We start from the raw sequence: 14,574 nt of genomic DNA, 5'->3' as shown, positions 1-14,574 counted from the left end.
GACTTTTTGGCTTAGAAAATTTGGTCACCATCACCACTCATAACACGGAAGACAATGTTCTGGCCTAAAAACGCTGAGTTCTGTGTTGCTAGTGATTGTCTCAGCTTCAACATAACTCTTCTAGATTATCTAAATTTACTCAAATTCAGGTAGCAAGACTTTGTCAGGTTCACTAGGATGAGTTAGCTTTAAAACACACCCCTTAGTTAACTTTAGACAAGAGTATTTATCAGAAAGGATGTCAAACAGAATATTCTTTTTTTTTTAGTATAATCTCTGTCTTTTTTTTTAATTGCAGTATAGTCCATTTACAATGCTGTGTCAGTTTCTGGTGTACAGCATAATGTTTCAGTCATCCATATACATACATATATTCCTTTTCATATTCTTTTTCATTATAGGTTACTACAAGATATTGAATATAGTTGCCTGTGCTCAGAATATTCTTCATTGCAGGACATTTGATGCTAAGATGATCTTTCTGACAATTAAATATATAGACTACTGTGCAGAAGTTATTCGGGTGTCAATTAAGAAGTTTCTGGTTATCAAAATCCTGGATAATAAGACGTTATTGTTTAAAAGTCTCAGTTTGCTTTTGAGAGAAACTGGGTACTATATAAAAAGATTCTTTGCTTTACAAAAATATTTACTAAGGCTGTGTTTAGGTAATGTCTGCCTTTTACGAATTCAAACTACAATCATATGTATATAAGTTTTGTGGAAATAAATATTTGGAAACCCGCATGTGTTACATGAAAAGAGGTAGCCTTGAGCTAAAATTGCTCATGTATTATTCAAAACTCTCCCAATGCCAAGTACCAGAAACCCACTCAAAGTTGCCTCTGCAGAGTTTTCCAAAATTCACCACCTTGGAGTTTCCTGTCATACCTGGGTTCCAGGTGCAACACTATTATTGACCTTGTCTTGACTTTTTATTAAATTAAGCTTCCTGCTAAGCAGTAATGAAATTACAAGTGTCCATGTACTAGTTATGTTTTCTTTCTTTAGTGCACATTTAAATGAATATGTGGCTTTCAATCGTCAACTTGGTCCTACATATTCGACTGAAACATCAGTCAGTGGTCTGAATGCCGTACTTTAAGGCATAGAAAGGTTTACTGGATGAATGGAGATCAGCCCTTTTTCTCACTGACAAATGTGGTATGTGACCTTGGCCAAGTCACCTGGTTTTTCTTGCTTCAATGTCGCCACTGGAAGAGGTGTATTAGCCTGCCCACTCCTCAAAAGAGTAATAACCCCCGGTGCCACTGACAATAGCATGAAGGGAGGTGGGAACGGACAACCGCCCATCCCAGGCTCAGGTGGGCTCCGGGTCCTCAGCCACTGGGCTCTGAAGGCCTCTTCCGGGCCGGGCCGTCTGAATGCAGGAGCCAGAGAAACTGAGCTTCCAGAGCTGTGAAGTTCACAAGCAGGCAGCTGGGGAGCTGGGAACTTTGAAAGACACTCAACGGCTTTTCTGGTTTTAAAATCTATTACAGATACATTAAGTAAACTTGGCTCTAATGAGGTAACTAAAGTCATTAAAACCCTGTGAGGATAAACCAGGGGCCAGGCTGCCAGAGGTTTAAAACCACATCCCCGAGAGTTGTCCACTAGCAGCCCAGCCAACGCCGTCCGTGTTCTTACTGCCCTGCTCTCAGTCTGTGGAATCCTAGAACCAGGTCACCACCCTCTCCTCACCTCTCCTCACCCTCACCTGCCATCTACCTGGGTCTCATGGGAAATGGGAACAAGATGAGGCTAAAGACACAGAGGCCTTTGGCTCAGTTGGGGCTCGTAAGGTGGGCTGTCCCCATGGTTGGATTCCCCCTGGCATGAATGAGGCTGCAGTCAACCTAGAGGAAGAAAACACATCACATCACACACCAGCAACCCTTGCCCCATACCCTTTGGTTGATAGAACGCAAAGTCTACATCCTTAAAAGATCTAGGGGTCTGGCCTAGGGTACAGGGTGGGGATAATTCCTACCTTATTAAAAAAGGTAACTTTATAAGGAGGGACCAAACTGTCAAACTATAGGTGCAAACGGCCAAACCAGGCAGACCCAGAGCTGCTACTTTAGGTGTGAGTGAATGGAGAAGATGACGTCACAAGGAGTCTTCCTTCCCTGTGCAGGTTGATCCTGAGGACATAATCCCTGCCTCAGAGGCCTGGCACTGGGACCCTCGGAAGGAGACACTCAGGGACATTAGCTATTATCTCATCCAGCCCCTGAGGTCACCGAGGAGAAAACATCCAGTTGTGAAGTGACTTCCCCAAGGTCACCCAGGTCATTAATGGCAGACCTAAGACCAGTGACCTTCCCAGAATACTGCAAAAGGACCTCAGCGTAGCAATCTCCGTGTGTGATGGTTCAAATGCAAAACTCAAAATAGCAAAATGACTGTGTGACCAAAAGTAAATTACTTAACCTCTCTGTGCCCTCGCATCTATAAAATCGAAGGCCAATTAAGGTAACACATGTAAAGTGCTCACTAAGCACCTTAACAGTGTAATAATCAACAAATGTTAGGTTTTTAAAGTTATTATTGGATAGCCCCAGGGTTTCAGCAGAATTACCACCTGTTCAACCCCTGAGTTGATAGACATCTGCCCCACTGCCCAAACACAGCAGCTCACAGAGCAGAGTCCAGTTTGGGAGTCACATAGGCTTGGATTTGGAACCTGGCTATCAGAACAAAATTGCGCAGACTGGGTAGCCTAGACAAGAGAAATTTATTTTCTCATAGTTCTGGAGGCTAGAAGTCTGAGACTAAGGTGTCAGCAGGGCTGGTTCCTTCTGAGGCCTCTCTTCTTTGGCCTCACGGATGGCCACCTTCTTCCTGTGTCCTCACATGCTTGTCTCAGGTGTTGATGTCTTCTTCTTTTAAGGACACTGGTCACACTGGATTAGGGCCAACAGGACCTCATTTTACCTTAACTACCTCTCAAAGGGCGCCATCTCCAAACACAGTCACATTCCAACATACTGGGGGTCAGGGCGACAACACACTTTTGGGGGGGACATGATTCAAGCCAGAACACTGTGGTGGATTATCTTTCTTCCTCTTTAGGGAAGGAGTATGTAGAGACTCACAGATCCTTACCAGGGCACTATGCTGTGCCGCACTGAACTGGTTTTGAGACCTGGAGAGATGTCCAAAGTGAGCAAATGCCCTTCCTCATTCTACAAAAATGCATTTTGCTTTGAAAAAAAAAAAAAAGATCTGTGTTCCTGGAGCATGGATCCTGCGGCAGGCACTGGCCTGGCCGCCTGGCCCTGTGGGACATCCACAGATGACTCAGACTAGGATATGATCTTCAAGGTGCTCATGATCTCAGAGAGCAGATCAGGCAAGAATCCAAGGAAGGATGGGAGTGATGCTAAGTGCTCAGTGCGCTAAAGGTATACAGACCAACTGCTGGGATGGAGGAATAGGACAAAATTGACCATACGAGCAGAATGCAGAAGAGCCCAGAGGGGACGGATCTGCCCCAGGGGATTGAGTGGTCTTCCCATGTCCTGGGCTGTTTGTTTGCAGAAGGGGATGATGGTGTGGGAGGGAAAGATGGTGTCCACCACACTTCTCCTGTGGCCTGCACTCCCTTGGATCAGAGTTTTCAGTTAGCAGGAGAATTAACTCTGCAGGATCCAAGATGTCTAAGCCATGCTCAGAGGCAACTTCGTCTCTCAATCTTCACAGCTGCCTGCAAAGGTGTCCATGGCTGCCACTCACCAGCCAGAACCTCAGCCTTTTAGGCATCTTACGGTCCTGCTGTCAGGGCCACCAGCAACATAGGCTCCCTCCCTCAGGATAATTCTGTCTGCCGGGGTTCTCCACCTGGCCGCAGTGATAGGAAAGCTGAGGACTACTGGGGGAGAGGGCATAGAACCCACCTGTTGAGACCACACAAAAGACGTCCATGGGACACCTAGGGTCCTATGCACCCACATTGTCTACAAGTTAAGAAATCATAATTACTAGAAAAGGCAAAACTCTAGTGAAAGAAGGCAGATTAATTGCCGGAGCCAGGGGATGGCTTTGTTTTTCTTTTTTTATACCTCAACTATATGGAGGTATAAAAAATTTTATCTCAATAAAGCTGATACCTCCCCAAATAAATAAAATCATATTGAAACTTGGCGAGGCAAACATTAATCATTGCTTACCCAGTCATCACTCCCCTCTCATTTCCTTGGAGGCAGTGCTCACCTCTTTCTATAGATGAGGCAGAAAACACCAGGATTTCCTTTCTCAGCCTCCATGGGTATTTATAACCCATGGTATTTCTCTTCAATGGAACTTGACAGGAAAGTCTAGCAGGGGATCCTGGGAAAGGTTTTCATGCCTGAGCAATTAAGATACAAGGATGGCGTAGCCACTGTGGAAAACAGTATGGAGGTTTCTCAAAAAACTAAAAATAGAACTACCCAGATGACCCAGCAATTCCACTCCCGGGTATATATCCGAAAAAAACAAAAACACTACTTCGAAAAGATACATGTACCCCAAAGTTCATAGCAGTACCACTGACAACTGCCAAGATATAGAAGCAACCTAAGTGTCCGTTAACAGACGAATAGATAAAGAAGATGTGGTATACCTAGACAGTGGAATACTACTCAGCCAGAAAAAAAGAATGAAATGTTGCCATTTGCAGCAACATGGATGGGCTTGGAGGATATTATGCTAAGTGAAATAAGTCAGTCAGAGAAAGACAAATACTGTATGTTATTACTTATATGTGGAGTCTAAAAAAATACAATAAACTAGTGAATATAACAAAAAAAAAAGAAGCAGATTCACAGATATTGACAACAAACTAGTGGTTACCAGTGGGGAGAGAGCAGGGGGAGGGAGAAGAGGAGAAATTGGGTATTCTTCCAGAATCCCTGACCCTCACCACTGGGCCCTGTCAGGAGTGCACATCCGGGCATCCACCTGGGTGATGCAAAGGCAACTGGTGTTCCTTACAACCCAACACGGCACCTGGTGAATATACGAACCCCACAGACACCAGCCGACCTATTAGCCCAAAGGAGCAGAAAGTTTTGCTTCCTAAGAGAGCCCAGGGTGCTGTCGACAGATGCCGAGAGACAGATAAAACGCGTGCTCGGGAAGAAACACTGTCATTGTGAACACCCACCTGTTTGGTGACACATCAAGATGTGGATTGTCCAGCAGGCCACTTTCTTGATCTCATGGTTCAAACTCATGGTACATATTTCAGCAAACAGCCCTTATGGCAAAGGCCTGTGGGTTCTTAGCTCATGGTGAGACGGTGACATTGCGTACCTCAGGGGAAGTCCCTGTAAGGGACTGGCATAGGGAATGTCAGCTCCACGCCTTCCGGATGGAACTACACACATCCCTCTGAATAACTTGAGGGCTCAATTGTCACAACTACAGTTAGGCATTTCCATGTCTCTGCCTCCCTGTCTCTCTCCCTTGAAGAAGTTACTTTTATTTAGTAACACATACAGAGAACACCTAGCACTGTGTCCGGCATGTAACAGACACTCAGTAAACGTCAGCGCCCTGCGTCAGACTCCTGAGTCACTTACATGTAAACTGAAACATATTCCGAGCGTTGGAGGAAGGAGCTTGCTTTTCTAGTCATAATCTGAGAAACACTGAGCCAAAGCTTCTCAAAACTTCTACATCACAGCCAGCTCAGCAAAACTTGCATCTCATCTTCAAAAGCTCCCTCTGTGCTAAATAAGTTGGGTTGGGAAGTTGGCTGGATTCTCACAGAGTCTTAGCTTGACAAATTAAGCCCCTTCCAGCAAAAGTGAGCAGGATGGGGAAAGGCTTAAGGTATCTCTCACAACAGCCACAGGGGCGATGCATGGGCAGGGCCTGAGGCTCACTGCAGGCCTTGGCAGCTTCTCAGAAAGCAGCACGCTCCTGGCCATGGGAGGCTTTTGGGCAAGTGCTAACGGACTCAGGATTCCCACACCAGGTAGGAGATCCACTCGGTGACCTCTAAGGTGTCTCCCAAGTTTGAAATTCTAGGATGATCTTGAGTCTTTGGGGGACCAGTGGCAGCTGGAACCTGTATAGGGCACCCTGAGAGAGAACCTGGCCAGACGCCTTATCTGTAAAGATCAGGCCTGAGTAAACAGCACGGGAGAACGTTCTAGTCTTCCAGGATGAGCTTGTCTGCAGGCTTCTGCTAAGAGACGAAGCCCGAGGGCAGGCATAGCCTTTCTCCACAGCCATACACACCTTCACCGGTGTGCAAGGGTCTCAAAGGCCCTTTTCAAAGTTTCCCACCAAGGCCTCTCCCTCCTCCTCCTCTCCCAGGTCACCTGGGTCCTGCAGCATCTCTTCAAGGTAGAGACCCAAGTCAGTGAAGGGTAAAGAGCCCTCTAGAATCTTCCCAGCTCCCCCAAGAGCCTGGAGCCCACAGGCTGGGGGCCCCTGGCCCAAAGAGGCTTTATATGCTAACTCTGCCTCTTGGGGACCTCTGGACCACATGTATAGTGACATCCAAAGCCACAACAGGCCTGAGGTTTCGAGTTTCCAGGGAAGACTTTTCCCCATCCCAATCTCCCCCTGCCCTGCTTCCATGCCAGTGGATGAACATCTCCTCCGTCCTCTCCAAGCCTGCAAACCTCTGCAGGAGCCCATTTGAGGCAGGGCCCTCCATGCCACCTCCCAGTCTCACCTTGGGCCCTGGAGGAGGATTTGTCAGGACTCATGTGCCTTTGGTTCTGAGACCCCCTCAACATGCCCACAGCTGCCTCCACCCCCAGGCCTGGCCTAACATCAGTGCAAGCTCACTGTCCACGCTCACTTTTGAGTTCCCTGGGAGATCTGCCTTACATCCGAGGAGCTCAGCTCTTCTTTGAAAGGATGCTAGTCGTATTTCATACAGCATTTCTAGGTGCTTGGTAGTTGGAAGGTTGTCAAGATTTCCACTTCGCTATGGTACTAAAAATATTCCAAATCAGTGCTGGGATCCCCTCTTTGGACTTGTTCACCGGGACCTTCCCTGGCTGACCTCCCGCCCCAAACAGCTAACTCTGGCCACATCCCTGCAGATCCAAATACGTATGATGAACGCCTACTATATGCCAGGCACGACCTTAGGTCCAGAGGACTCAAAAATGAAAAGATTGGAGCACTGCCCAAAATACAGCAGCTCTATAAAAACGCAGCGTGGCAGGAAGAGAAGGACCCGCAGCCCTCTTCCCTTTAATATGCATCCTATTTGCCCAGGTAATTACAGCTTTTTCGTGGCTTCAAATGTCCATATCTTGCCTCCCAACTGGACTGTCTGCTCCTTCGAAGTGCATCCAGGTCTCCCCTGCCCTCTACTCAAGCCCTGAGGGCCTGGGACAGGGCTCTGCTCACCAGGGATGCTGAAAATGACAATGCCTCTCCCCTAACTCACTCTGATGCTTCCAGCTGAAGTGTGATTCTGCCAGCTGGGCCTCCAGCATGACACAGCATCCCCGCCCGGCTTCCCTGACGACAGCAGCCCGGAGTCACAAAGGATTCTCTGACAATGGGAGGAAGAGGTCTTCTTATTGTCTACAGCAGCCCCCCGCCACAGTCACTTTCAACGGCAAACCCTGTCCCACTCCCAGAACTGTAGCTCCTGCCCACATCTGCTTCCTCCTCCGGCATCTACCCGGCCCATCGTATCGTCTGGAAGGCAGCTCCATTAGACTATCCTGCCAGTAATTCAAATTTATCACATCTAACATTAAACTCACCACGATCCTTCTTCTCGCCCTAACCCCAGCAGACCTGCTCCAGCAACCAGAAGTTCACAGCCCAGTAAAGGCCGCCGTCCACTGAGTCGGCGAGGCCAGAAATCTGGGAGTCACTGGGACTCCTCCCTTCCCCCCAAAGCTAAGCAATCACTTTACTCCCCAAATGTTTTTAATATATGACCTGCCCCCATCCTCATACGCACCGCCCTGGTTCCAGGCCTCATCCCCAGTGTCCCGGATGCTGCATGGAGCCTGCTGTCATTGCCTCATCAGCCCAGTGGCTGCCTGGTTCCTAGTCATGTCCCTTTCTGGTCCCTGGCTGTGTGCCTGGACTCTGCTTAAAGCCCCATCCTCCATGCTGAAGGGCGAGGGCCTCAGCCAGGCGCACAGGCTCCTCAGAGCTGGGCTCTGTATGCCTCCCGGTCTTGTGCCTGACCTCCCCGCTGCTGCCCCTTCCTACACCAGGCAGCCTCAGGCCTCCATGCCTTCGCACCCACTGTCCCTTCCTCCTGAATGCCCTCCCTCTGTCTCCTCTCCTGGCTAATTCCTTTTCACACCTTCAGATTCAGCTCCTGTGTTGTCTCTCTTAGGAAGCCCTCTCTGATCTCTGAGGCTGGAACAGGTAGCCCTTGTCTGTACGGGAACTTTCTCCACCACTGCGCGCACCACACCATGCAGAATTTAACCGCTTAAGTGTTGGTCTCTCCTGTGAGACAGTGGGCTCTCTGAAGGCAGGAGGGCTGTGCCTATTCACCGTTGTGGCTCCAGGCGAAGAAAGAGCCCCCCTCTGACTGCGGGGTCCACCCGACCTCCTCAATCAGCTCCACCCCCACCAAGCACACATACATTTCTCCTTCGCCCCTTTTGGGCCACTGCCCGGGCTGAAAACCTCTGCCAGGTCTGCCTCAACCCCAGACCTACCCCCAAATTCACCTCTTCCATGAAATCATCCCAAATGGGCCCCAGTCCACATATCACTGCTATGATAACTGCCTCCCATACTTTATCCATCCTACCCCCTGGGTAAGTTAGCACTTGGGGCTGGCTCTGTAGTTGGATATGAGCCAGCAGTGGACACAAAGAAGCTCCAAAAAGTTGGAAGCCCCCCCACTTACAAAACTGTAATGATGCTATGCCATGGTGGGCCACTTCAGTCCCAGGTCACTGGATTCAAAGGCTGAAGCATTGTGGTCAGATCCCTCCTCTACTACTTACTTGTGACTTGGGCATGTCACTAACTGTGGTAGCTCAGTTTCCCCATCTGCAAAATGGGAATAATGCTAACAGCCTCCCAGGGCTAATTTAAAAAGCAGATGAGATAATCTGTGTGAAATCCTTCATAAGATGCAAAGCCAAGTCAAGTGTAAGGTATTAAAACAGACTCCAATGCCAACCAACCTGCCCCCGACCCGGGTAGTTCTTATCTTTACTTGTGTCGGGTGAGAATCAAATGAAATCTGTGGGCCCTCCTAGAAAAATGCACATATATAACAGCTTTGCAAACACTTCCAGGAGGTTCCTGAGGACTTTGCCACAGGAAGGGAAGGTCACAGACCAAACTTAAGAGTGCTGGAAGGCCCCAAATATATGCCATCATCCAGATTCCTGGGCACCAAAGATCAAAGACAGGGCAAGGAAGGCCAGTCTTGAAGGAGAGAAATCCCAAGACTAAAAGATGAATTCCAGGGTCTTTCCTGGAACCAAAAGAAAGAAGAAGATATAGCATTTTCACTTTATGAAGTAAGAAAAGCATCATAGTACAGAAAAAGATTAAATGAGGCATCAAAATTTAGGAGTTCTTGTTCCGCACTGCCAAGAGCTCCCCATTATTGTGGGTGAGTCCCTTCACCTCTCTGGGCCTCAGGTCTTCACAAGGAGATCAGCTCATCGACAAGGCCCTTCCCAGCTCCGGGTGCCTAGATCTGAGGACGTGTCTGTTCTCAGCCTGTTCTGAACAACCACAGATCTGGCCTGGGTTTAATTCAGAAATAACAGGCAGATGTCGATAGTCAGCATGGTGGTAATTCAGGGAGGCTACCACCACCGAATTGTTCTAAATTAAATTGCATGCAGGATGAGGCAGCAGGGCAGAAGAGCAAAGCCTGAATGTGAGCGGCCGAGCTCAGGTGGCCAGTGAGTCAGCAGTGAGGCCCAGAGGTAGAGATCCCCCCAAAAGAGCATCACAAGGGGCGGCCACATTACCGGGTAAGCTATGCAAAAGTGCCATCACGTTTGGAGACTTCCCAAAAACTGCAATTTGCCAGTCTGTTTGTACCTCCTGTTCTCTCTCTGGGCTCAGGATTCTCTCCCCATCCTAACCACCACCTCCTGCTTCCGCCTTCATGATCTGAGCTGCAAACAACAGAACCTTAAAACAAGGGCAGTGGACCCCCAAAACTGAGATAAAATTGGAGGACAGGGTCACGGACCTCAGAAGTGAGTCTGGGAACGAATAGCTAAAAAGCAGACTCATATTAGAATATCTACACAGACCTGTAAGACAGAAACTACTAAACTCAGACAGAGCCTGAGTGAGACCTTGACCAAAGCCACATCCTATCACTGAAGATAGCCTATCACAGCCCGTCATGGGGCAGGAGCTGGGGCAGGACCATGGAGAAAAACCTGTCAGCTCCTCATGCTTAGCAGATGAACCTGGTTGACTTTAGGGTCATTTCTCACTAGCTGCCAAACTTCTATAGAAGGACATATTTTCAGGGCCCACCTGGGAGGTTCCAAATAGTCTGAAGTTCAGAGGAACAAGTGACATAAGGCTCTTCTTCCTCAGTTGCTTCTTTCTGCCTTTGCTCTAGCTTAGGGACTGGCACCATGAGTCCCTTGCAACCAACATACATGAAACTAAGTCCCAGGGTGAGTGCTCTAAAATATTTATGATTTATTCCCTCCTGTTGGCTCTGAATCATCTGTTTTATTGTACTGCAGCTTAGCTGTTTCTTTCTGTGTCCCAAACATAGTAGCAGATCTAGCCTAAGCTAGGTGCCCAGTAAACATTTGCTGGACTTAAAAATCTTATATTTACCTCCACAGCTAGAAGACGTTTTTGGCAAGCAGAGCTGGTAAATTAAATTTTCTTTGAACGCACTTCAAGATGCACAAACATGTATGTGCTCAGTACATACCTGTGAATGAGTAGTTGATTAGCTGGTCAAAACTAATCATCCTCCATGCTGTGTCTGAGAACCTTCATGTGCATGAACGCTGAGAAATACACACAAGTATGTAGGAGCTCTTTGTTCTTTTCCAGGCTTTCCCATCCCTGAAGATACAGGAGTGCTGTATGGTTTCTCAGGAGCTACACTTTAAATCCATGGTTTTGGAGCCAGTAACTAAAGAATAAATTTTGGTTTCAATAAGGACCCCCATGAACACACCCATGGGAACACAGGTATGTGTTGCAGAAACATGTATTTATCCACATGCATTTATGCAGGTATGATTCTGGTATATACTGGGTGCATTAAAGCTGACAATCATTCAAGAGCAAATTATCAGATGAGTGATAACAACGGCAATGCAGACTTCTGCTTTTTAATGCCTATTCTCATTAGGACTGGTAGCAAATCAAAAGGTGTTTTTGACAAAGAATAAATGCCACAATTTACCTTCCTTTCTCAGGTTCAGTACTTCCTGGGGTTCCAAGACCTACTCTTAAAAAAAAAAAAGTGGCCACTATTTAAATTAAAAGCCATAGACTGAACTCACAGAGAGGACACAGGGAAGTCACATCACTTTTGAGCCTCAGTGTGCTATTCTGTAAAATGGGGCTAATACCCCCCTACCTCACAGGACCCTCTTAAAAAATGCGCCGATACAAGATGGGGGTGGGGGGGGAGAACAGCCCTGTAAAGTCATACAAACACATTATTCTAGCAATCTGTGAATTACTAATGACACTGTACCGCAGAATGCGTTACAAAATTGCTGCCTCCCAGCGTACATTATCCAGGACAGACACCTGACGCAGCAGATGAGATGATCTGTGTGTAAATCGAATCCTGTTTCAAATACTCAAAAAGGGAGCTTCCTCAGGCAACCAGAGGGCATCCTGTGAGGGACCGGACATCTAACGTCTGCTCAGTGCGTTCTGTTCCAGTAAAATTGGGTTTTCTTGAAAGCCAGGCAGTTTCCGAGCATGCTCGGAGCCGGGATCCCTGAGGTTTTCGGCCCAGACCCCGCGCTGGACAGGAGGAACCGGGCCTGCGGCCCCTCCCCGCCCTCTGGGCGGATCCTTCCTCTCTCCAGCTCGGGCGGCAGCGGCGCTGGTGCTGTGTCACTTTCGCCCTCGGGAGCCTCCTGTCGCCACGGAGCCCGCAGCTCCAGCGGCTTCCTCCTTGTGCGAGCGGGCCCCTAGCCTGGGAGAGAACCCCCAGACCGCAGAGACCCAGCGCCGAGCGGAAAGAGCCGGCAAAGGCGTGCAGTAGGCTGAGCACCCGGCAGCGGCACAGGCGGCGGCGGCGGCGGCACAGGCGGCAGCGCCGGGCTGGGCCCGGGGCCGGGCAGGCCATGCAGCCTTTGGCCCTCACTACCTCCTGGAGGAAAAACGGGGGGAGTGGGGGGCACAGTGCGCGCTGATTCTTTATCTGCTTAGGCAGCGGCAGGCTGCCTGCGGCCAAGGGTCAACCGAGGTGGGGGGGGGGCGACACTCGCGCACCCACGGCTCCTCCAGGCCCAGTCAGACCAGCCCCCCGCGCCACCGAGTAGGCACTCAGCCCTCTGGGTCAGGGGGCGTCTGGGGCCAAAAGGAAAGGACTGCGGCGTGTCTCCGGACAGGGACTCCCTCACGTACCCCGCGCACACATAACCCTAGGGTCTCCCCGGGCCCCCAGCCGCACGATCCTCTCTCCAAGTAACCCCGGCGCGAGCGCGGACACACGCACGACTACGAGCCCTGGCGGGACCGATCCCCGCGGGAGATCGCGGCCCACGCTCGTCCTCACTACGCCGCGATCTGCGGTCCCCGCCCCCCCAACACACACACGCAAGAGCGGTGTGTACACACACAAACAGCTGGGCGGAGGAGACGACGCCTCTCTTCTCGGGGTGGGGATGCACACCGCGGCGCCGGCCACCCCTCCCCTTCACACGCCGCACCCCCTTCTCTGTTCACACCTGCCCCTCACCCCCAACTGTGAAAACTCCACAAAACCAAACAGCAAACGCCGAGCCCCTGAGGGGCTCAGACCCCCGACTGTCATTTAACGTCAATGGAGAGAGGTACCCAACTCAGACGCGCAGTCCCCGGGACGCCTCCTCCAGTTGCACTCAGGCTCCGGAACGCGGCCCTCAGGGGCACCAGACCTCCGCCGCAGACCAGCCACAGCCCCCTGCCCGTCGCCCCCCACCCCCACCCCTACCACAGCGTCCGGGACAGTCACCTCCTTGCTGAAGAACCCGAGCTGGAGCCCACTCCACTCCGGCTCGGGTCACCCGCCACCGCGAGCTGGCTTTTCCGAGCCTGTCAACTTAACCCCGGCTCCGCCGGACGGATCTATCCTCCAAGCCCAATTACACCGCGGCGACAGGAATAACAATTTTTAAAAAGCCAACAGAATCACCGCTGTGGGGAATGTCCAAAGCTGCGACCGCAATGGATCCACCGATCCGGTTTCCTCCTCTGTTCCCATCCCCCGCGCCCCCGCGGCCCGCGGGCTCACCGGGGACGGAGGGAGGGTGCAGACTGTCTAGACGACAGACATCCCCGCGCCCGTGGGGAAGGGCGCGCACACACACTCACTCACACGCGGCCGCTGCCACAGACACAATCAGTCACCAGAGGAGGGAGGGGCGGCGCGGAGACACTCTCCCCGGGCCCCTCCGGGAGCCGCGAGCGCAGCAGCCTCCGGCCCGTAGCTGCCACCCGGAGCCGCGCTCCCTACCTCTGCCCAAAGCTCGGTCAGAACAGCTGCAAGTTTGGCCGGTACTAAACCAACTGCTTGATGCAGCAAATGCGGGCTTCAAAACAAAAGGGAGAGGAATCACGCTCGCTCTCGTCCTCCCCCCAGGTCGGAATCCGGCACACGACAGCGGCCACACAGCGCGGCTCAGCGCGAGCCGGGCTCCAGCCGTAAGCCCCTCAAGAACCCCCCTCCTCACTGGAGCCCCAGGGCTACGGCTGCCCTACGCGCGGGGAACCTGGCAGGGAAGGGGCAAACCTGGGCAGGGGGGCGAGATCGGGCAGTGCGGTCCTGGACAGAGGCGGGGACGCTGAATGGGCGCGGACGCCTGGCTGCCCCGGGAGCAGGGAGGGCGGAAGGGGGCTAATTGTTGGGGGCGGTTTTCCCGGATTTATCTATAAACACGCGCACGTCACGCAGCCCTCCTCGCGGGTCCCCGAATCGATCCGCAAGCGGAGATGACTAAAATAGGGGGGCCGACGGGGGGATGCTCACCTCGGGGTTCCTCAGGCCGCCTCTCCGAGCCGGAGTCGGGGGGTGGGGGGAGGGGGCAGGGAAGGAGAAGGGAGGGAGGAGGCTCGGGAGAGCCGACTACTGCCGCGAGTTCCGCGCGTCCCGGCCGCCGAGGGGCTCCGGCGCCCCAGCGCAAAAACCCAGCCGAGAGGGGAGGGAGGGAGGGAAGGGAAAGAGGGAGGGAGGGGCGGGGGGGGGAAGGAGTAGAGGAAAGAAAAAAAAAATGATCCCTGCTCTGACACAGGGAAAGAGAATGTAGGAGAGTGACGTCCAGTCCCCGCCCTCCCCTCCGGCCACGTGCAAAGACTTGAAAGGAAAGAGGGCGGCGGGAGGCCTGCTGGGTAATGTAGTTCGTCTTTCTTTCCCGGGATGGCGGGCCCTGGAGATCTGGGCGCCGCCGGGACGCCGGGGACGCG

General features: G+C 51.3%; 1 protein-coding gene across 7 annotated transcripts in view; it reads right to left on the bottom strand.

Moving 5' to 3' along the window:
* The window catches only part of CTIF (cap binding complex dependent translation initiation factor), a 282,841-nt gene extending 268,525 nt beyond the window's left edge, over nucleotides 1-14,316 (bottom strand). For 6 of the 7 annotated variants that reach the window (XM_031441944.2, XM_031441948.2, XM_031441951.2 and 3 more), the window contains exon 1: nucleotides 14,141-14,316. The gene's annotated coding sequence lies outside the window, so the exon portion shown is untranslated. Of the gene's footprint in view, nucleotides 1-10,870; nucleotides 11,065-14,140 lie in introns of those variants that run through there. The other variant, XM_064480325.1, reaches the window with a different exon arrangement.
* Nucleotides 14,317-14,574: the final 258 nt, after the last annotated feature.

This window comes from Camelus dromedarius, chromosome 28 (assembly GCF_036321535.1).
Source record: "Camelus dromedarius isolate mCamDro1 chromosome 28, mCamDro1.pat, whole genome shotgun sequence".
In the NCBI taxonomy this organism is placed as follows: Eukaryota; Metazoa; Chordata; class Mammalia; order Artiodactyla; family Camelidae; genus Camelus; species Camelus dromedarius.
This window is presented reverse-complemented; position numbering and strand designations above follow the sequence as displayed.